At 39.8% G+C, this 21,540-nt stretch overlaps 1 long non-coding RNA gene across 1 annotated transcript in view; it reads right to left on the minus strand.

Annotated features, from left to right (window-relative positions):
* Nucleotides 1-404: 404 nt before the first annotated feature.
* LOC107967884 (uncharacterized) overlaps nucleotides 405-21,540 on the minus strand; it is a 30,940-nt gene continuing 9,804 nt past the window's right edge. Inside the window, exons 2-3 of the long non-coding RNA XR_001708659.3 lie at nucleotides 3,997-4,228; nucleotides 405-2,061 (exon numbers count right to left, since the gene is read on the minus strand). This is a non-coding gene — a long non-coding RNA (uncharacterized LOC107967884). The remainder of the gene's footprint in view (nucleotides 2,062-3,996; nucleotides 4,229-21,540) is intronic.

Here is a 21,540-nt window from a genome sequence, read left to right on the forward strand (position 1 = left end):
ATGGCATGAATTCCCCCCTAGAGCCTCCAGGAGGAACCAACACTTACAATGCTTGAATTTGAACTTCTGACCTCAGAACTGTGAGAGAATACATTTCTGATCATAAGCCACTCAGTTTGGGGTAATTTGTTATAGCTGAGAGACCTAGGAAATTAATGCAATGGTATCTATCTTTCCATTCTTTTATAGATTCTGCATTCCTATATTTCAATCGTGTCAGATAAATAGAATAAACTGGGTATCTTTTTATCTAATTTAACACTCTTTCTTTGAGAGTCGCAAGTTCGGTTCATTTAAATCTATTTTTATTGCTGATATACTTTAAAATATTTCTATTGTCCCATTTTGTGTTTTCTATTTGTCCTACTCTTTTATGCTTTTCTCTTCCTTTCTTTTTGTCTTTTGATTGATTCTATTTTTTAACCTTTTAATTTCAAAATTTTGAAAGTTATTCATTCTATTCTTATTCCTTTAGGAATAAACTTTAATAAGCTAATATTCATATATAACTAAAAATTAATCAATATCTCTAAGAAATAAAAGCTCTACCTAAGAAATAAAATATCTCTAAGAAACAAAGGCTCTTAGAAAGCTTTACCTAAAATTACCTAGCTCACCAGATATTTTTACCACATTTCTAATACTAATTTCATTTTTTCACCTGCAAAAGTAAATATTAAATAGGCTCAACATTTTAGATGTACCCACACATTAACCCTTTGCTCATCAATCCTTGTTGAATCTCAGACACATTCTTTGTTTATTTCTTCTTCTTCCTAAAGTAAGTCCTTTAGAAGTTCCTTTCTGAGGATCTGTTTGTAATAAACCCTTAATACTTAGTTGTCCAAAAATATCTCATTTTACTCTCCTTCTTAAATGCAATTTTAGCCAAGTGTATTTTACCAATTAGATAATTATTTTCTTTCAGCATTTTGAAAATATTATTTTCCATCTTAGGGCCTCTACTGCTGATGTTGAGAAGTCTGCTCTTACACTCATTGAGTGCCGCCCAAAAGTGTGGCCTATGGAGTTGGTTAGCAATGTAGCTCTTAGACTTCACCCTAGATCAACTGAATCTGAATCTTAAAGTGGTAGGGCCCAGGAATCTACATGTTTGTTTACTTGCTTTCTGGATAGGTCATTAGAAGTTGAGAACCTTAGAGTATGTGCAGCAACTTGCTTTTATCTCTTCCTTCAGATCTTGAAGACACTATGATGTGTGTAGATATAGATTTGTTTTATTTATCTTGCTTTGGGATTATTATTATTCTTAAATCTGAGGATTCATACTTTTCAATAATTCTGGGAAGTCACCAGGCATTATTTCATCAAATATTGCCTTTCTCACATTTTCTCTGCCTTAATCCCAATAACGTGAACTCAAAACATTTTCACTTTTCCTTTCCTGTGTTTTTAAATGTAGATCCCTGTACACTAAGGTCCCTAATGCTGTTTTTAATGGGAAGAAAAATTTTGAATAGGAATATCTGTAAGGGACTACACCTGCAGAAATTTAACTCAATTTAAGAATGTATCCAACAAATACTCAGTGACCCACACACATTACTAATCCCAGAAATGGGACAGAACTTCTTACAAAAATAGTACAACATTTTTACTGTTACTATAATGCTCTTAAGCCTTACTATAAGAGTATCACCAAAGATATGCTCTAACATGGAATGACTCAGACTCTTCAGTAATTTGTTAAGTAAAATTTCTTGGACAATGTTCAAGACAAGTTTATATTCTCTAGATTTTCAGATTGCAATGTGTTCTTCTACAGAAAGGTCCACATGTGTCATGTTTTCTGTCGATGTACAATGCTTTATTGTTTTTAAATCCTTGTCAGTGAAGAAATAGTCCACGCTGGAAAACAATCCAAAAATTTTCTCCTTGACTTTAAAGTGTATCCATAGACCCCCACAGAAAATCTGTTACCTGATATTTGGGGAACATTTCATCAAATTTGGTGATTCAATTATCTTCATAGAAAAGAATGTCAGAAGTTTTAGAATGCTGACAGAGTAGCTTCATGTGAGTCCCTCAGTGCCTCCTTTCCTGGAAAATATGAAATGGACAAAGGGCTTGAGTAGAAATAAAGTTAGACCCAGAACATAATGAGGGGAGGGGACATATTTCTTAACATGCTGATGGATGAATGGGAAATTTAAAACTTGAGTGTTGTAAAAGCTAATGCTTTTAAGGCTAATTATCTGTAATGATAATATGTCTGTGTGCTATGTAAATAAGAACTCAAAATGAGACACATCTGTCATAATGAAATGTGACACAGGGGAGATTAAACTAATGCCTTTCTTACAGTGAGTTTTTGGATAAACTTTTTCTCTGATTAATGAAATGTTCAATTGTTTGAAATGTTTGCACTGAGACTTGGATGGAAATAAGACCAGACTGTTGCAGAGATTTTTTTATTATTATTATACTTTAAGTTCTAGGGTACATGTGCACAACGTGTGGGCTCGTTACATAGGTGTACATGTACCATGCTGGCCCGCTGCACCCATCAACCCGTCATTTACATTAGGTGTTTCTCCCAGTGCTATCCCTCCCTGCAACCCCCGACCCATGACAGGCCCCGGTGTGTGATGTTCCTCACCCTACAGAGATTTTTTATGGATGAGTTATGCAGATTCAACCTGATTAGTTCACTGATGCTTAGCAGAGGTTACAGATGCTCCACTGGAGTCAGCCATTGCCATGATTTGCATAGAGGCACAAGATCATCTGGGAGCTGAAGACTGGTACCTGACAATCATGCACTGGTTTATTTACATCAAGAAGGCAATTTAGAAGAGATTCTTTTTTTTTTTTCCTCTCTCCCTCTCTGTCTTTCCGTCCATCTAAAAACCCTCATAAAAAAGACAGAAACTATCTTGACCCAAGCCTTACCTTCGCATCACTCTCTTCTCTCTCCTGTAACTTCAACCTCTCCCGTTTTGCTCGCTCTTTTCTATTAGCCTATAACATGTACGTGTCTCTGCCATCTTAAAAAAGTAATTAACAGAAAACAAAGAAAACCCTTTTCGAATTCTGCCTATCCATTTGGCGGCAAGTTTCTCAGTTTCTCACCCTCTTCCTTCACATTCAACTCACTGAAAAAGTAGTGCCTTCCCACGGCTGTCTTCACTTTTATACTTTGTTTTCATTCTCCAACCTATTATAATCTGGCTTCTGCTCCAATTCAGCTCTGATATTCCTCATGCTAAGATCACTAACAGCTACATAGGGGCTTTACTTAAGCTTTTACCTAGTTTGACCTCTTTGGTGCACCTGACACCATTGATAACTCCCTCTCTTCTTGAAGTTCTTTATTCCCTTGGTCTCTACACTCCATTTCTCCCGCTGCAACTCAGAATCAGTCTCTTCCTCTGTCACCTCTTGGTCTGTTCTCCCCTTAAACATTGGTGAGCCCCAGACTTCCAGCATGAAGCAGCTGCGCTGCATGCCTTGCCTGGGCGATTTTATCCTTGATCACAGCTTCCCCTTATGGCTGAGAATTCAAAATCTATATCAGCTCTTTAAACTTTCTCCTCAGCTTTAGAACGGCACCTCCTACAGCTCACATGGAAGTTCCAATGATACCTCAAACTCAATGTGACCAAAAAGGTTTTACTTCAAAGTAGAAAAGTTTTTCCTTCTGTGTCCTTTATCCTCTCAGTTTTTCCAAACAGTAATCAACGAATCAGCTTTGTCTCCTTCTCCCCAGTGACTGACCCTGATATCACTAAGTCCTGTAAATTTACAGGACTACCCTGCCCCTACCATACGTGTCCCTTTCTCTCTATTTTCATTGTCACTGCTGCAGTTCATATGCTTATTGTCTCTTGCCTGATATTTATTTCCTAACTAGACTCCCTGTCATATTTGCTCCCTGCCAGTTCATTTATCTTACTTCTGCCAGAGTGATCTGACTGAAGTTGCAAGTGTCAATCTGTCATTGAAACCTCTCCATATTGGGCATTTCATATGTACCTCCTCAGACTCTTTCAGCCTCCGTCTCCTAGGCCTCTGCCACTTGCTCTGTCTCAGCCATTAGCACTTCAAACATCTCCATGCACACCTGTAGAGATCTCCAAGCCAAGGTCTGGAGCTTCTGGCCCCTCTCCACTGCTTCCAGACTCAAACGAAGCCCCATGTCCAGGCCCTCGGAGAAGCAAGTGCCAAGGTGAAATTGGACATGCAAGCCCGTGATGCAGATCTGCCCCTGATTGAAAGAGAAAGAGAAAAAGAAAGAAGGGAGGGTGAGTGGAAGCATCTTAGACTGCGGTGCAATTCTAAAGGAAGTTTGGCAGGGTCATTGGAAGGTTCCCAAGCTAAAGTCTCCTGTCTCTTAGGAACAGACCTGCTTTAGTATCTCTGCTCTGTTCAGTCACTGAGAGCGGGCAGAAGGAAGCATGGTCTCTACGGTGTTGCATATTTTCAGATCATCAAGTCAGACTGTTAGCCAGACATGGCAGCAACCCACCAGATGACAGAACTGGCACACTTAAAAGGGGGCTGGACCAGGTCCAAAATTATGAGTAAATTACCATTAACTGCTGATCAGACTGCATACAAACTACTTCTACTGCACCAGCGCCTCACCTTCAACCCATGGGTTTCTGCTGACCAACTCACAGAGGAAGAAAAGACAAGCCTGGCTCACAGGTACAGAGTACTATGCTGGTGTGCTAAAAATTGACAGTTGTTGTATTATATCCTCAGTTGTAAGAGACCCTGAAAGATGTTCTGGTGAGATGACCCTGAATGGTCTCCTCATCTAGCCCAGTGCTTGTGCAATGGGTCCATGAACAGAGTGGCCAAGATGGAAGGAATGAAGACCAGCCTGGGCCTAATAACCAGGGCTTCTTGGCATTATGGCCACTTAGCAGTGGCCAGTGTGCCAACTGCAGGGACTGAAGCTGTGCCCTCAACCCCACACCATTCTTTGAGGTATCTGCCAACTACCTACCTAGTGGCAAGTCAATTATATCAGGCCACTTACACACTGGAGTGGACAGTGAGCATTAATTCATACTGAAATTGATACATACTCTGAATGCTGGATTGCCTTTCCTAGCTGCAGTGTCTGTATTAGCAACCCCGCCAAAGCACTTATAGAATGCTTTAACATTGAACATGTTTTCCACACAGTGTTCCCTTCAGCGGTGCAATTTTCTACAGCAAAGGTGCTGCAAAAATGGACTTCAGACCAGGAAACTCCCTAATAATACCATGTATGCCATCATCTGGAAACAGTCAGCCCATAAAATGATGAACAGCCTGTTGAAGGCTCAGCTGTGGGTCTGACGTCTTGCAGCGTCTGACACCTTTGTTGTCTTTGAGGAGTGACATATGGACTAAATCAACAGCTGATAATATAGTACTTTACCTCCAATACTAAGAATATTAGGTCCAGGAAGCGAGGGAAGTAGAAGTGACCCCACCTCACCATCAAACACAAGGGCCCATTTACAGCAATTGTGTTTCTCCTCCCTACAATCTAAGATCCTGCCCAATTAGAGGTCCTAGTTCTCAGGGAAAGAACACGTCTGCCAGTGTATCTAAGAGTTGCATTGAACTTGAACTTGTGACTACCACCTGTTCACTTTGGGCTTTCATGATAGTAGTTCAACTGGCAAGGAAATAATTTGCTGTTTCATTGAAATAATTAAGGAGTTGGTGTTACCACCACAGAATGGAGTCACAGAGGATGACGACTGAAACCACCTAGGGGAATCACCGGGTCTCTCTCAGTACTTCCATGCCCCCTGATAATGGTGAATGGAAAAATGCAGCAATCACAACCTAAAATATACAGGACAAATAAAGCATCAGACCACTTGAAGTTCTGAATCACTGCACCAGGAAAGCAAATTAGACCACCTGAGAGTTGTCTGATGCGGGAAATACAGAATGGGTAATAGAGGAGAGAAGGTATAAATGCCAATTAGAGTCTCAGGACCAGTCCCAATGCAGAAATTGTAGCTTATTTCACTATCTTGCCTTAAGTATTTTAGGAAATCACAACTAGTAACTATCTTGAGGAGACTCTGTGACTGACTGACTGACTTGTACCTCCCCTCTTTGAGAAGCAATGAGACTGATGTGATCTTTACAAATTACATGAATGTATTAAATAATCACAAGTACCCCAAAACTATGTACTCTACTATACATCAGTTTAAAATATATAGTAGGCTCTTTATTTATTTATTTATTTTTTCAGATGGACTCTGGCTCTGTTGCCCAGGCTGGAGTGCAGTGGCAGTATCTCTGCTCACTGCGACCTCCTCCTCCCGGGTTCAAGTGATTGTTCTGCCTCAGCCTCCTGAGTAGCTGGGATTACAGGCACACACTACCACACTCAGCTAATTTTTGTATTTTTAGTAGAAATGGGGTTTCACCATATTGGCCAGGCTGGTCTCGACCACCTGACCTCAAGGGATTCGCCCATCTCAGCCTCCCAAAGTGCTGGGATTACAGGTGGGAGCCACCACACCCAGCCACAAAAATATAGTAGACTCTTTTACAATACTTTGCGACAGAATAGAGAATAATCTTGGTAATCTTTTGAATGACAAAGGTCTTTTTGGCTATTTGTGGCAATGTATGCTGAATATTTGCTTAGTATAAAGGCATTATATATATTTATTATACAATACATCATGCTCCAAATGTGCTGTCTTTGTCTGTGATGACAAGTGTTTGGAAGATGTTTTCAAATATTGAAACACCCTTAATCACTTCCTTCAGGGTAAAGCCACCATTTTAATAATGAATGAGAAAATAACTGCTTGTTGGAAGAATCAAACTATGGGGAGAATATTTTGAAAAATGGATGTGTGGAATTATTTCCATCATTGTATGATCATACAACTGAAAATAATGTATGCCACCTGTAACAACTCTCCTATATGATTGCTTCTTAAAAGTTGAAAATAAATGTTTCAAACCAGTTTTTAAATCTTCCACATATGGAATTTCAGTGAGTCTGGACCCATCTGTAAAAATATATCAAATGCTGGTCCTTTTGATGACTTTGTACAAACAACTGATGGATATCAGGGAAGATGGACACCAACCAGATATTCTGCTAGAACCTGGAGATTTTTCTTAACATCTATCCTGTTCTTCTCAAGCTTTCCTAATTCTGTCTTCTCTGTAGAAAAGACAGCAATATAATGGACAGTCTATACTCTGCTCTTATAAGCTCAAGTAATTTTAGTATAAATTCCAAGGACAGAAATAAAGAGATTAGTCTAAGTTTAAACTCTGCTACTAATTAGCCATGTGCCAAGCAAGTCATTCTGGTGAGAGGGGGTTCGAGTTCTGTCACTAAACAATCATGACATTGTATGACTTCACAGCAGCTGCCAAATTTGCAAATGCAAGATGGGACTGCTGCCAACTGATAAGCCCACTTCAGAGAAGGCAGTAGGAAAACCCATGCCACCTTTCCAAAGAATGCAAAAGGAGCTACATTCATATGACCCTCCCTTGACATTTGGGGGTAGAAGAGAAGGAGGGTCTGTCCCTGTGTGTCACACCACTCAGGAGTGATGGTCAGGCTCAAGGAAGTGTCTTTGGATTTGCTGAGCCACAATCCAAAGCCTAATTATGATGAATTACAATAATCAAACTCTTTTGTGCCTGTTTGGTTTTCTTCCCCAAGTCTCTATGTTTAGGATCTTATTTGAATTGAAATATTTGGAATTAAATGTTATAGACAGTGATACATACAATATGGGATAGTTCTTGTAAAATATAATGAACTGTAAAACCTTGTCATGATTTCAGCTTAAAATATTATTCTATGCCAGGGCAAATGTCAAAGACAATCATCTCCTTTTATTAAGCATTACCTAGAAGATGGATAATATTTAATATGTGTGATGACAAATCTACAAAGAAAAAGAAACACCAAAAGACTGTTCTCAGAATCTGTGATGTTCCACTGTTTAAACACACAGATATCTGTGATATCACAATGTTTAAACGAAATAAAATACCATTTCATATGTAAAGCAAGAATGCTAATCTCCAGATATAGAAGTTATAGGAATTCTTCCTTAAAAAAAAAGAAGGTATTCCAAAAGTAAATTCTTATATTAATATTAATTCATTTACTTTTAAAAAGTCGATGTCAGCAGCTGTGCTTGCTAAGATACAAAATTTAAAACCACAGCGAGGAGATAAAATGTAATGGGAACGAATGGGAAAACCCTTATTTGCCAATATTTTAAAGTCTCCTCTCTAGAAAGTAACTTCTTGGAGGCAGAACTATATTGCTTTTACTCATTTTTGCATCCCCAGAACTTTTCAACCACGCCTGGGACATAATAGTTATTTTATAAGTACTTGTTCAATGGATAAATAAATGAATGAAGTTAGGCAGCCATTAAATTTATTTCAAAGGGAAATTACCAAAAGCAGGCCACACAATTGTTTAGTGACAGAGATCAAACTCCCTTTCAATGGAATGACTTGCTTGGCATATGGCTAGTTAGTAGCAGAGTTTAAGTTTACACTAATCTCTTCATTTCTGTCCTCTGGAATTTGTACTAAAATTACCTGGGCTGGCCGGGTGCCGTGACTCATGCCTGCAATCTCAGTACTTTGGGAGGCCAAGGTGGGTGGATCACTTGAGGTCAGGAGTTCAAGACCAGCCTGGCCAACATGGCAAAACCCCGTCTCTACTAAAAATAAAAATAAAAAAATTAGCTGGGCCTGCTGGTACACACCTGTAATCCCAGCTACTTGGGAGGCTGAGGCATGAGAATCTCTTGAAACTGGGAGGCAGAGGTTGCAGTGAGCCAAGATCACGCCACTGCATTCCAGCCTGGGCAACAGAGCGAGGTTGTCTCAAAACAAAAACAAACAAAATTACCTGAGCGTACAAGAGCAGAGATTGTCCTTATACTGCTGTGATGAGCTCTTCTCTAGCTACCTTCCAACAGCTGCAATAGGAAATAGGAAAGCCAAGGTTGAACACCTCAAGCTTCTTAAGCCCACCAGGAAGAAAAGAGAAGGGCAAAGCTTAAATGGAAGAGGGAGCAGATCTTGGAAGAGGAAGGAAGAGGAGGAGAGGGGTCCAAGAACAATCATTCTAATGTGACGAGAGGATTGGACACAAGTTTCACAATTTGCTTCATTTCCTTTGAATTAATGTTCTCTGGGACCCTTCTCAGTACTAACTTTCAATACCAAAGAACTAAATAAAATCCTAAATGTCAAAAAAAAACTAATTTTTTTTTCTACAGACAATGTCTATCATATGACTGAGCCTAAAGGAGATGCACAGCTTAAACACCAAGCTGAAAATAACATCCCATATGAATTAGGTGTTTTTCTTTTTCCCAACTACATACTTCTTGACTAACAGATATAGTACATTCCACAGCTTACTGAAAAGACTAGATGATTTTTACTTTACTGGAAAAAAATTAAATGAAAGTTTCAATTTTTATTCAAAGGCATGTGAGGGGGGAAGGAAACCAATTGTAAAACACAGATAATATTTAAACCTTAAAGAAAATTGGAATATTTTGTTTTTCAATAAATTATAAAAAGAGATGATTTAATGAGAAAGCAGTTGTTAGTACACATGGTAGAAAAGCAATACGCTCTTTAGCTTTAGTAGAGCTAATGATGTAATTGTCATCAGCAGATTACCCAAACCCAGAGCTGTAGCATTTCCTAGTTCAGTCATGAAAATAAGCAGGGTTCAGGCATCAGGGAAGAATGTAGAAGCATTGCCCTTTTATGTCATGGTTTTTTTATTCTTCATAGTAATCTTTACGGGCTGGGGGAGGTGGAAGGGCTGTAAGTTGTTGACAAAAAAGCCAAACTCTAAAATATTTACAGAGATTTATTCTGAGCCAAATGTGAGCACCATGACCCATGACACAGCCTCAGGAGATCCTGAAAATATGTGCCCCCAAGGTGGTTGGCTTACAGCTTGGTTTTATGTATTTTAGGGAGACATAAGGCATCCGTCAATACATGTAAGGTATAAATTGGTTTGGTCCAGAAAGGCAAGACAGCTCGCAGTGGGGGCTTCCAGGTCATAGGTGGTTTCAAAGTTTTTCTAATTAGCAATTGGTTGAACAAGTTAAGTTATTGTCTAAAGACCTGTAATCAATCAAAAGAAGTGTCTGGATTAAGATAAGGGGTTGTGGAGACCAAAGTTCTTATTATGTAGATGAAATCTGATAGGTGGCCACCCTTAGAGGAAATAGATGGCAAATATTTCCTATTCAGACCCTTAAAAGGTATTAGACTGCCAGCTAATCTCTTCGGGATCAGAAAAAGACCTATAAAGAAAAATGGATTCTCTACAGAATGTAAGTTTTCCCCACAAGAGACAGCTTTGCAGGGCCATTTCAAAATATGGCAAAGGATTATATTTGGGACAAAATACTTTTATTTCTTTCAGAGCCTGCTATCTGTCCTGTGATGCTCTACTAGAGTCAGGTTGGAATTTGGTATCTATTTGGTATCTTATTGCTACAAAGAGTCTGTTTGTCAGTCTTAAGATCTCTCTTTTTTTTTTTTTTTGAGACGGAGTGTCGCTCTGTTGCCCAGGCTGGAGTGCAGTGGCACTATCTCGGCTCACTGCAACCTCTGCCTTCTAGGTTCAAGTGATTCTCCTGCCTCAGTCTCCTGAGTAGCTAGGATTACAGGCGCATGCCACCACACCCCGCTAATTTTTTGTATTTTTAGTAGAAACGGGGTTTCACCATGATGGCCAGGCTGATCTCGAACTCCTGACCTCAAGTGATCCACCTGTCTTAGCCTCCCAAAGTGCTGGTATAACAGGTGTGAGCCACTGTGCCCTGCCAAGGTCTCTATTTTTATGTTAATGCTAGTCAGTTGTGCCTGAATTCCAAAGGGAGGAGGGCATAGTGAGGCAAGTCCACCTCCTCTTCCTGTCATGTCTTGAACTAGATTTTCAGGTTTCTTTGGAATCTCCTTGGCCATAGTGAAGCAGCTTTGTTGTCTGGGGTAAATACTAGGGGTTCATAGCTTCACGACAAGAAAATTTAGGGCACAGACACACACACAAGGGATTTAGGAGCAGAGGTTTTAATAGGCAGAAGAAAGAGAAGGAAAACAGCTCTCTCTCTAGTGAGAGACAGGGTTCCCAGAGGAAAAGGCCACCAGCCAAGGAGTTCACCAGATTTTATAGGCAGGCTTGAGGAGGCAGTGTCTGATTTACATAGGGCCCACAGATTGGTTCAATCAGGTGTGACATTTACATAGCACATGGGAAAGACTGGCCACTCCACCCTAATCTTATTATGCAAATGGGCTTCCCCCAGCCAGTGCCACCTTGTCTGCTCCTTACTATACACGTGGCTGACAAAGAAAAGGGAAGATGGAGCCGCCATTTTGAACATGATTGGCACAACTGCCAGCATCTATGTCTGCAGCTCGATTTTACGGGCTGCTCTTAGTTAGAAAGGAAAATGTTTTTGGGCTGCTTTTCATTAAAAGGAAAACCTTACCGAGGACTTCCATAGCGTCACTATCTGCCTAAGTAATTTCTTTTTAACTCCCATATCAATAGGAGGGGTTCATTCAGTTGGTTGGAGGGCTTAGAATTTATTTTTGGTACAAAGTGAAAATGAGAGTTACTTCCAGGGAAATGGCTTGTTGCACGCTCAATAGAAAATCCAATGCCCCTCTCTCAAAATCTATGCAATAATGTTTATTGGTGTTTTCTCCACCTGGGGTAGATGGCTCTTAACTCTCTCTCTTTTTTTTTGGAGATGGAGTCTTACTCTATCACCCAGGCTGGAGTGCAGTGGTGTGATCTCGACTCACTGCAACCTCCACCTCCTGAGTTCAAGCAATTCTCCTGCCTTAGTCTCCCGCCTGAGTAGCTGGGACTACAGGTGTGCACCACCACACCTGGCTAATTTTTGTAGTTTTAGTAGAGATAGGGTTTCACCATGTTGGCCAGGCTGGTATCGAACTCCTGACCTCCAGTGATCTGCCTGCATCAGCCTCCCAAAGTGCTGGGATTACAGGCGTAATCTTACTCTCTTTTTACAGCAAAGACTATTACACTGTCCAATCATTTCCAAGTTATATCCCTTGAGAATTACAAAGAATGTTAATAGATGCTACTAGAGAAACAAAACTTGTTATTAAAAAGCTTGAGAGTCTTAAAGAAAAATGTAAAACACTTTAGGATATTTCAGGGTTATGACTCGAAATCCTGATTTGGGTTTATAATCTGGCTGCTTCCTGAATCTATAGCCTGTCCCTGAATTCCTCCCATTTAAACTTCCAGAACCCATCAGCTCTCAGCACCTTCGAGTTGGCGCCTCCCTGCACAGTGGCCTGGCTGCTGTCACTCTGCCAAGTCCCACCCAGGTTCTGCATGTCTGTGCTTCCACCATAGCTCAGTTCTCCTGACTCTTCACTTCTGTCCCTCACATGCCTCACACTACTACTATAGAAATGTTTGTTGAAGAAATGGATGAATGAATGAAGTCTTTCACCTAACAGAAGGATGGGGATGAGGAAGGCAGGGGCTTAATATCAATGGAATATTAAAGAAAAACTCTTAACTATGCTCTTCAGCTCTTGGTTTTTCATGTGATACATTATGCATCCTGATTAAATCACTAAGGAACAGGCCAAAACCCTACCTGCTTATGGTAAAGAGAAAATTTTACTTTTATTTTTAACTCTATTAGACATGTAAATATCCTACAGCATAAAATCTATACAAATATATTCTTCCTCCCACCCGTGACTCGTTCTTCTATGAATCAACTTTTCTAGTACTACTAGATTCTCTTTCTTGACACATGAGCACTCTAATTAATGAGAAGCTGATTTTTTTTCAGTACCACAGAAATTTTTTTTAAGGGTAAGGGGAAAAAACTATTCCAACAAAATATCAGCCCATGGTAGAGTGGAAGGTGTATGCCTACGAAGCAGGACATACAGGTCCAAATGGGTATTCTGCATTCAGGATTTAGGAACTGGAAAATTGCTCTATGCAAATGAACCCATATCACCAATAATCTGTGTCTCCATGCCTACATGAAGCTTCCAAATCCTCACAGGCTCCGTCACTTCACTTCATCCCGTACTGCAATCCCACAGGGCTGCCATCACCAGTACTGAACTGCTAATGAATGTTTCCTGCCCCTCTGCTCAAGTACAGCTGAAAGATTGTGTGCTGAAACTTCTAATTAGTAAGAGGCAATAAACAAGGACTGCAATAATTGTCTGAAATCACACACCAGGAGGTCTGCTTTTCACTTGCTCATCCAATCGTTTTTGTGTCCCCCTTGAGTTTAATATAATCCGAACTTCAAAGTTAAGACATATCCTAACTTACTATTTATATGAATTATGTTCATGAGAATCAGGGCTGTATGTATGCACAGAGAAGGTAACCATCTATCTTTTATGACCACCTATATGTTGTGCTTTCCTTCTCAAAAAGATTACCACTCTCATCTAACCTGAAAAATTGAGAAATAGAATCTAAGATAAGACTTGTCTTCCTGGAAAGTTCTATTGGGTTTGGCCTTGTGCAATGTAAAGCATTCATATTAAAATTACATTGACATAACTCCCCTATGTATACACTGAGTCACACTTGCATGAAGGTGCTAGGTACCTAAACAGTCTAATTATTTTGTAAAAAGAAGACCGTGCCCCACTCAAAACTTCATAATTTGGTTAGTGATAGAACTGCTTTGAATAATACAGCCATAAAACTTAGCCTTGAAATTATCTTGACTTTATGAAGTTGCAATCAATAAATACTAAAGAAATGTCTAAAGGCATCTATATTCACTTCTTGTGGCTGCTGTAATAAATTTCCACAAACTTGGTGGCTAAAAACAACACAAATTTATTCTCTCACCATTCTGGAGGCCAGAGGTCTGAAATCAAAATATTGGTAGGGCCATCCTCCCTCTGCAGGCTCTTAGGGAAGAATTCTCGCTTGCCTCCTCTAGCTTCTAGTGGCAGTTGGCATTCCTTGGCTCATGGCTGCATTCCTCCAATCTCTGCCTCCATCTTCACATCATTATCTCCTCCTGTGTCAGTCTTTAATCTCCCTCTGCCTCTCTCTTACTAAGATACATGTGATTGCATTTAGGGCCCAACTGGTTAATCAAGGATAACCTCCTCATCTTCAGATCCTTAAATTAATCACACATACAAAGACCCTTTCTCCAAATAAGGTAACATTCACAGGTTCTGGAGATTAGCACATGAATATTTTGGGGAGAAGGGAACATTTTTCAGCCTACTGTAATATCTGAGTGTTTCCTTAAGAATCATGAGTGATGTTTTCAGTGAGGAATACTTTGGTTTGCCTCAGGTTTGGCAATATAGAAAGAGAGGATTAGGCTTTAATCAATGCATACAAGGCAAATACTATTCCTAATTCAATATTCAGTTCAGTATCTAGTATGGAGATATGGTGTCTGACAAACCAGTCCCAAGCACTGTCTTTATGTTCAAAGCAAAATCAAACCCAATTTGCTTCTTTCAGTGCAGTTTGTCTGCGTTATCCCAGGATCAGGAATTGCTCACTTTGTTACCCTGGGGCCATGTTTCTAAGACACAATCAACATTTTTCACACATTCAATTCCAATTAATTCTGCCTATTTTGCAGAAGAATATTTGATATAATATTAAGAAAATATAGAGTTGTTTTTCACAAAACCTGTCATACAATCACCCCCAAATTTCCTCCAGTTTACCTTCAGTGCCATATTATTATGTTTCCTGTGTGTGCCATGATATTTTTTTAAAAGATTGAGTAGCCCTGATACAGAGAGATAAGTAGGCTAAAAACAGGTCTTATGGAATATCTACCTTGCAAGAGAGAGGTTGATGAAGAACAGAGCGAGAGCAGCTATCCGGCATTTGGGAAACAGACTCGTCCTCATAAGGTAGAAAATTCCTTGAATTACATTTACAGCTGGGCTGCCAAAACAGATGACAGCTGTCCACAATAGATCAATAATGTCAAATGCCACTGAGAGATGAAGTAAAGAATGAAAAACATCCACCGAATTTGGTAATTAGAAAGCACTACAGACCAAGTATGGTGGCACATGTCTATAAACCCAGCACTTTGAGAGGCCAGAGCAAGAGGATTGCTTGAGCCCAGGAGTTCAAGACCAGCCTGGGCAACATAGGGAGATCCTAGCTCTACAATAAATTTTTTTTAATTAGCTGGACATAGTGATGCATGCCTGTGGTCCCAGGTACTCAGGAGGCTGAGGTGGAAGGATCACTTGAGTCCAGGAGGTCAGGAATGTAGTGAGTCATAATTACAACACTACACTCCAGCCTGGGAAATGGAGAGACTCTGACAAAAAAAAAAAACAGCCAGCAACCAGCAAGATCAGTACCAGTGGACTGACAGGAAAAGGCCACAAAGCAGGGAGCTGAGGCATGCATGGGAGGACGGGAGGTGTACACAGAAAGAAGATTCTTTCATTAAGAAGAAAGAAGATTCTGTTCTTTCAGAAGACTATTGTTGACAGGGATGAGAGGAAATAATGGAAGGTGGAGGGAGGCTTTTGTGAGGTGTCAGACTTGTGTTTCTACCTTGAAGGTAAATAGTAAGTCCAGAAGGAGAGTTTAAAGGTACAGATATTGCTAATGGCAGACAAAGGCATACACTAAATAAAGTTTTTAAAGAACCTAGAAGGAGTGAGATTGTTCTTAGGGAAAAGGATTGGTCTTGGACAGATGTCCACTGGCTAAAGAGAAAGCAGTAAGGATGTGACAAATAATTTTACCAATCAGAATTCAAGAAGTTGAATGTGGCTCTGCCTGGGATACCTTTCTTTGTTTCCCAGGAATATAAACTGAGGAATATTAGAAATGAGAAAAGGTTATCGGATTTGGCAATTGGAAGGTCATTTGTGATCTTTGCAAGGGCAGGTGTAATGCTTCCTTCAGCCAACAAATATTTATAATCCTGGTGAATGGAGCACTAGACAGGACCTTGTTACAGGACCAACAGGTTCATATGCCTCCTGCACAGTAACAGACCAATATACCAAGACAGCAGGATTTGCAGCAAAGAAAGAGATTAATGATTGAAGGGCAGCTGAATGAGGAGATGCGAGGAGACCTCCCCACCACAATCATCTCCTGAGGATTTCTGGGTTGGAGTTTTTAAGGAGATTGTAGGGGACAAGAGGCCGAAAAAAATTGAGTCATTGATCGGTCAGGGTAAGAGGAATGAAATCCTCAGGATGTGGAAACTACATTCTTTACTGAGTCAGTTTCTTACTTCAGACCAGTCTCCTTCAGACCAGCTGATGTCGGTAGTTTCACTGGTATGCAGGACCTGAAAGGATATCTCAAAGGGAAAACTTAAGATTTTATGATGTTCAAGTTACACAGAGTCTTGTAACAGGATCTACTGATTCTGGGGCAATAAGTAAACAACTATAAGGAAGCAGATCAGAGAGCAAGCTCACCTAATGATTAATGCTGAATGCTTGCAGCTTGATTTATTTTCATTTCTGCCTCTCCCTTCTTCCTTGATTAATTTTATAATTTATAGGGATGGTTTCAACCTCCCAAGACAGGAGACTTGGAGTCCAGATTTAACTCTTTACCAAATTAGCTCTTCATAATGAAGGCACCATTTGGGACACTTATTCCCCCAAAATGAAGAAGTTGGATGAAACGACAGCTAAGGTAGTGTCCAACATTTACATTTGTGTATCTGTTCTAATACTATGTTCAAGGCACAAGGCTGGTCATGGTATGAAATTTAAAGATCCAATGAGAGGCAGGGATTTGGACTTTCAAGGACATCAGAGTCTCTAAAAACAAATAATTCCTAATAAAAAGTCATCCTGCAGTGTTCCTTCCTGAGTCAAGGTCTGCTGTCAGGGAGAAAGCATTGAAATTTCTATTTCAAAAGAAAAAAATGTGACCAATTTCTAACATGATTTAAAAAAATTCCTTAGTGCCGACCGGGCACGGTGGCTCACGCCTGTAATCCCAGCACTTTGGGAGGCCAAGGTGGGTGGATCACGAGGTCAGGAGATCGAGACCATCCTGGCTAATACGGTGAAACCCGGTCTCTACTAAAAATACAAAAAATTAGCCGGGCATGGTGGCAGGCGCCTGTAGTCCCAGCTACTATGGAGGCTGAGGCAGGAGAATGGCATGAACCCGGGAGGCAGAGCTTGCAGTGAGCTGAGATCGCACCATTGCACTCCAGCCTGGGCGACAGAGCGAGATTCCGTCTCAAAATAATAATAACAATAATAATAATAATAATAATAATTCCTCAGTGCCAAACAGCCTGAAAATGTCAAGACCTTTCACTACCTGATAAAGTTAGTTCTCAACATGAGAAATGTGAGAAAAGAATGAGCCATAAATTTAGGGGTTTTACCCAGTGGGCAAATTGGGTATTAATTTGACTATATTGCTTGGGCCCCTCAGGATGTTTAGCACAATGCACTAGATGGAAAGTTGTGATTGCACATTATATATTTTGAGACAAAATAACTTCTGCCAATTCTTGAGCTAAAGGAACAGAAAATATAAGCACACATAATGAAGACTGTAGAAATTTGATATTAAAAGATGTATTATGTTGTCTGATACATCTTCCCGTCAACGTGTTCATTATAATGTGTTCTTTTATTCTGTCCTATTCAGAATTTCTAGTTGTCTGTACATTGATTTTACACCTCCCACCACAAAGCTCAGAAACATTGACAAGCATCCTCATATACTCTAAAACGATGCAGTATGAGGAGGAGGACATTTCTATTGCTTTGATCTTCATAAAAATGCTCACATGGTTAATTTGTTCAGCTCCAAGTCTTTAGTATCTTGTCACTCCTTTTGATACTCCAAAAGATGCTTAGATCTGATTAGACTGAAAGTGCTCCTAAAACAACAGAGGTTTGTTAGAATATGGATTATTCCAGAGGTGTGTCAATGCCATTCCAATCCATTGTTATCAAAACCAAACCACCCACCATCAGTAACTAGTTGTCCACTGTGGTAAATTTGTAGGTAGCCACTTGTTTCCTTTCTTCCTAAAAGCCCCTGCTTCTCCTCTAAAACTCTGAGCTGCCCTCTAAGAGGATGGAGTCACTTCCTTCTTTCACTTCCCACATGAGATTGTGTTGTAGGAGAGGCAATTGGGTAGCCAATGAACTGTGGGATTTAGGGTTCAGGAGACTGGCTGCAAGTCCTTCTCTTTCCATTTATTGCTGTGTAATGTTTAGCTATCGCCTCATCAGAAGCCAAATGTATTCCTCTGTAAAAGTTAATAAAACCTGCGTGATCAATGTGTGATGTTGGGTTGCTGTGAAGAAGGAAAAGAAATAGTCGACAGAAGAGCACTTTGCAAACCACTCTATGACCTACGACTTGTTGTGAGAGAGAAGATGAAGCTGAGCAACCTCAGTACTGTCCTCTCAAAACATGCAAACCTTTTCCTCTGACCCAGTTCCTCACCTGCCATGGAGCTGTCACCACTGCTGCTCTGCTGGGTCTGTGAAAGAACACAGGTGCATGGAGGCAGGTGCCAGCCCCATTACCTGCAAGCCTGTCCTGACATTCCGGTATCTCCAGACGAGGCTTGCTGGCACTTGGGCTAGCTTGCTGGGGTAGTTTCAAGTGACTATTCTGGAGCCTTATTTTTCAGAATTACCAAAATTGCAACAGTGGTAATTTTAAGCATATTTTGATCCTGTATATAACAAAGCAGATACTATTTAACAAGGAATCATTGGATGATTCCTGTTCGACAAAAGAAATAATCAAGTCAAACAAAAATATGACATTTTACTATCTCTCTAAATGATCAAAGGACTCCTAATTTTGTCTAATGTACTTATTAAGTCAGTGCACACTTCCATCCCATTATGGGACCTGATATAATGCCAATCCCAGTTCAAGAGTAGAGGAGCAGTACAGAGTATGTTCTGGAATTTTTTTCTCCCAAAAGGTCACGCTGTTACCCCTATTTGAGAGAACTTCAAAAAGTTCATGGAAAAATTAGATTAAAACATGAAAGAAAAATATATAAATTGTATTTTTCAACATAAGCTCCATCAAGTTCAAAATGCTTTTGTAAGCAATGATACCAGCCATTTAGTTCAACCATAAAGAATCAAGGGGCCTGGGGATTTAACCATGTCAATGAAGTCTTTTTTTATATATTAACTGAATAAATGGATGCCCCTCACAGGTTTTTTAAGGTTTGGAAAGAAAAAATCAGAAGAAGCCAAATCGGGACTGTAAGGTGGATGCCTACTGATTTCCCATCAAAACTCTAGCAAAAGTGTCCTTGTTTGATGAGAGGAATGAGCAGGACATTGTCATGGTGGAGAAGGATTCTGTGGTAAAGCTTTTCCAGGCATTTTTCTGCTAAAGCTTTGGCTTTCTCAAAACACTCTTACAATAGGCACATGTTACCACTTTTTGGCCCTCCAGAAAGTCAACAAACAAAATGCCTTGAGCATCTCAAAAAACTGTTGCCATGACCTCTGCTGTTGATGGATTGATGCACTTTTGCTTTAACTGAACCACTTCCATCTTTTGGTAGCCATGGCTCTGACTGTGCTTTGTGTTGAGGATTACACTGGTGAAGCCATGTTCCATTTCCTCTTACAATTCTTTGGAAAAAAAAAAATGCTTCAGGATCATGATCTCACTTGTTGAAAATTTCCATTGAATGCTCTACCCTTGTCTGCAGCTGATCTGGATACATCAGTTTTGGCACCCATCGAGTGGAAAGTTTGCTCAACTTTAAATTTTCAGGCAAAATGTTGTAAGCTGAATCAATTGAGATGTCTATAGTGTTGACTATTTTTTGTGCCATTAATCCTGAGTCCTTTTCAGTTAGAGCACAAACGAGATGAATTTTTTCCTCACACATTGATGTAAATGGCCTGCCGCTGTGGGTTTCATCTTCAACATCATCTCACCCCTTCTTTTTTATTTATTTATTTATTTATTTGTTTTTATTATACTTTAAGTTTTGGGATACATGTGCAGAATGTGCAGGTTTGTTATACAGGTATACACATGCCATGGTGGTGTGCTGCACCCATCAACCCATCACCTATATTAGGTATTTCTCCTAATGCTATCCCTCCCCTAGCCCCCAACCCCCTGACAGGCTCCGGTGTGTGGTGTTCCCCTCCCTATGTCCATGTGTTCTCATTGTTCAGCTCCCACTTATGAGTGAGAACATGCAGTGTTTGGTTTTCTGTTCCTGTGTCAGTTTGCTGAGAATGATGGTTTCCAACCTCATCCATGTCCCTGCAAAGGACATGAATTCATCCTTTTTTGAGACAGAGTTGCCCTCTTGTAGCCCAGGCTCAAGTGCAATGGCACGACCTCCACTCACTGCAACCTCCGCCTCCTGGGTTCAAGCGATTCTCCTGCCTCAGCCTCCCAAGTAGCTAGGATTACTGGCTTCCATCACCATGCTCAGCTAATTTTTATATTTTTAGTAGAGACAGAGTTTCACCATGTTGGCCAGGCTGGTTTCAAGCTCCTGACCTCAGGTGATCCACCCTCCTCAGCCTCCCAAAGTGCTGAGATTACAGGTATGAGATACCGTGCCCAGCCATCTCACCCCTTCTTAAAGTGAGTTATCCATTTTTATCTTTTGAGGCATTGTCCCATAAACTTTTCATAAAGCATCAATGATTTCACCATTCTTCCACCCAAGCTTTACCATAAATTTGATGCTTGTTCTTAAATTTTAGCAGAATTCATGTTGCTCTGATAGAGGATCTTTTCAAACTGATGTTTTATCCTTCTTAGTGCCTTAAACTAGATCCTGCTCAGATATGTCATAACAAATTGGTATAAGTTTGTTTTGGTGCAAAAAAATTTTGAAATCCATGCATAGGTTTTTCACATATGCATTATTCATGAATCTTTGAAGACCCCTTGTAAAACCAAATAAGCTTCAGTTGAAACCCCTGAATTAAGTTTTCAAATATTCTGGGATTACATAGTTATCCTTTTAAGTCAAATGATGATTCCAATAATAGATATACATTTTTCATGTTATCCAAGATTGGCTCTGATTGTATATCTATCACTGGAGTAAAAAAGCTGAATTAACATAACTTCAAAAAACGGTATCCAGGATCACCAAAGTGAATTGCGCTGCTATAAATATGTCAAATATGTCCAACCTCTAAAGAAGGTATTATCATCTCAGAAAGCAACGTTTTAAAAAATGTATTCTATTAATATTTTCTTATAAATAAAATGACATCATTTGATGACACTACATTACAATAGTCCATTTTTATTGAAAGTATTTTGACTCAATTTCATTTTCACTGTATGACTCAAAATAAATGGTATTCAATAGAGTTGTCACATTTATTATGTCATTTGTTTGTCAGATTACTGTCCCTTATTAGAGATGAGAAATCAGGCTTATAGCACAGTGCTGATGCAAACTGGATATGTATAACTGAATGAATCAATGAATCAATCACAATTTATTTTAAGGGATTGCTCACGCT

The sequence above is a fragment of the Pan troglodytes genome, chromosome 14 (assembly GCF_028858775.2).
Source record: "Pan troglodytes isolate AG18354 chromosome 14, NHGRI_mPanTro3-v2.0_pri, whole genome shotgun sequence".
NCBI classification, from domain to species: domain Eukaryota; kingdom Metazoa; phylum Chordata; class Mammalia; order Primates; family Hominidae; genus Pan; species Pan troglodytes.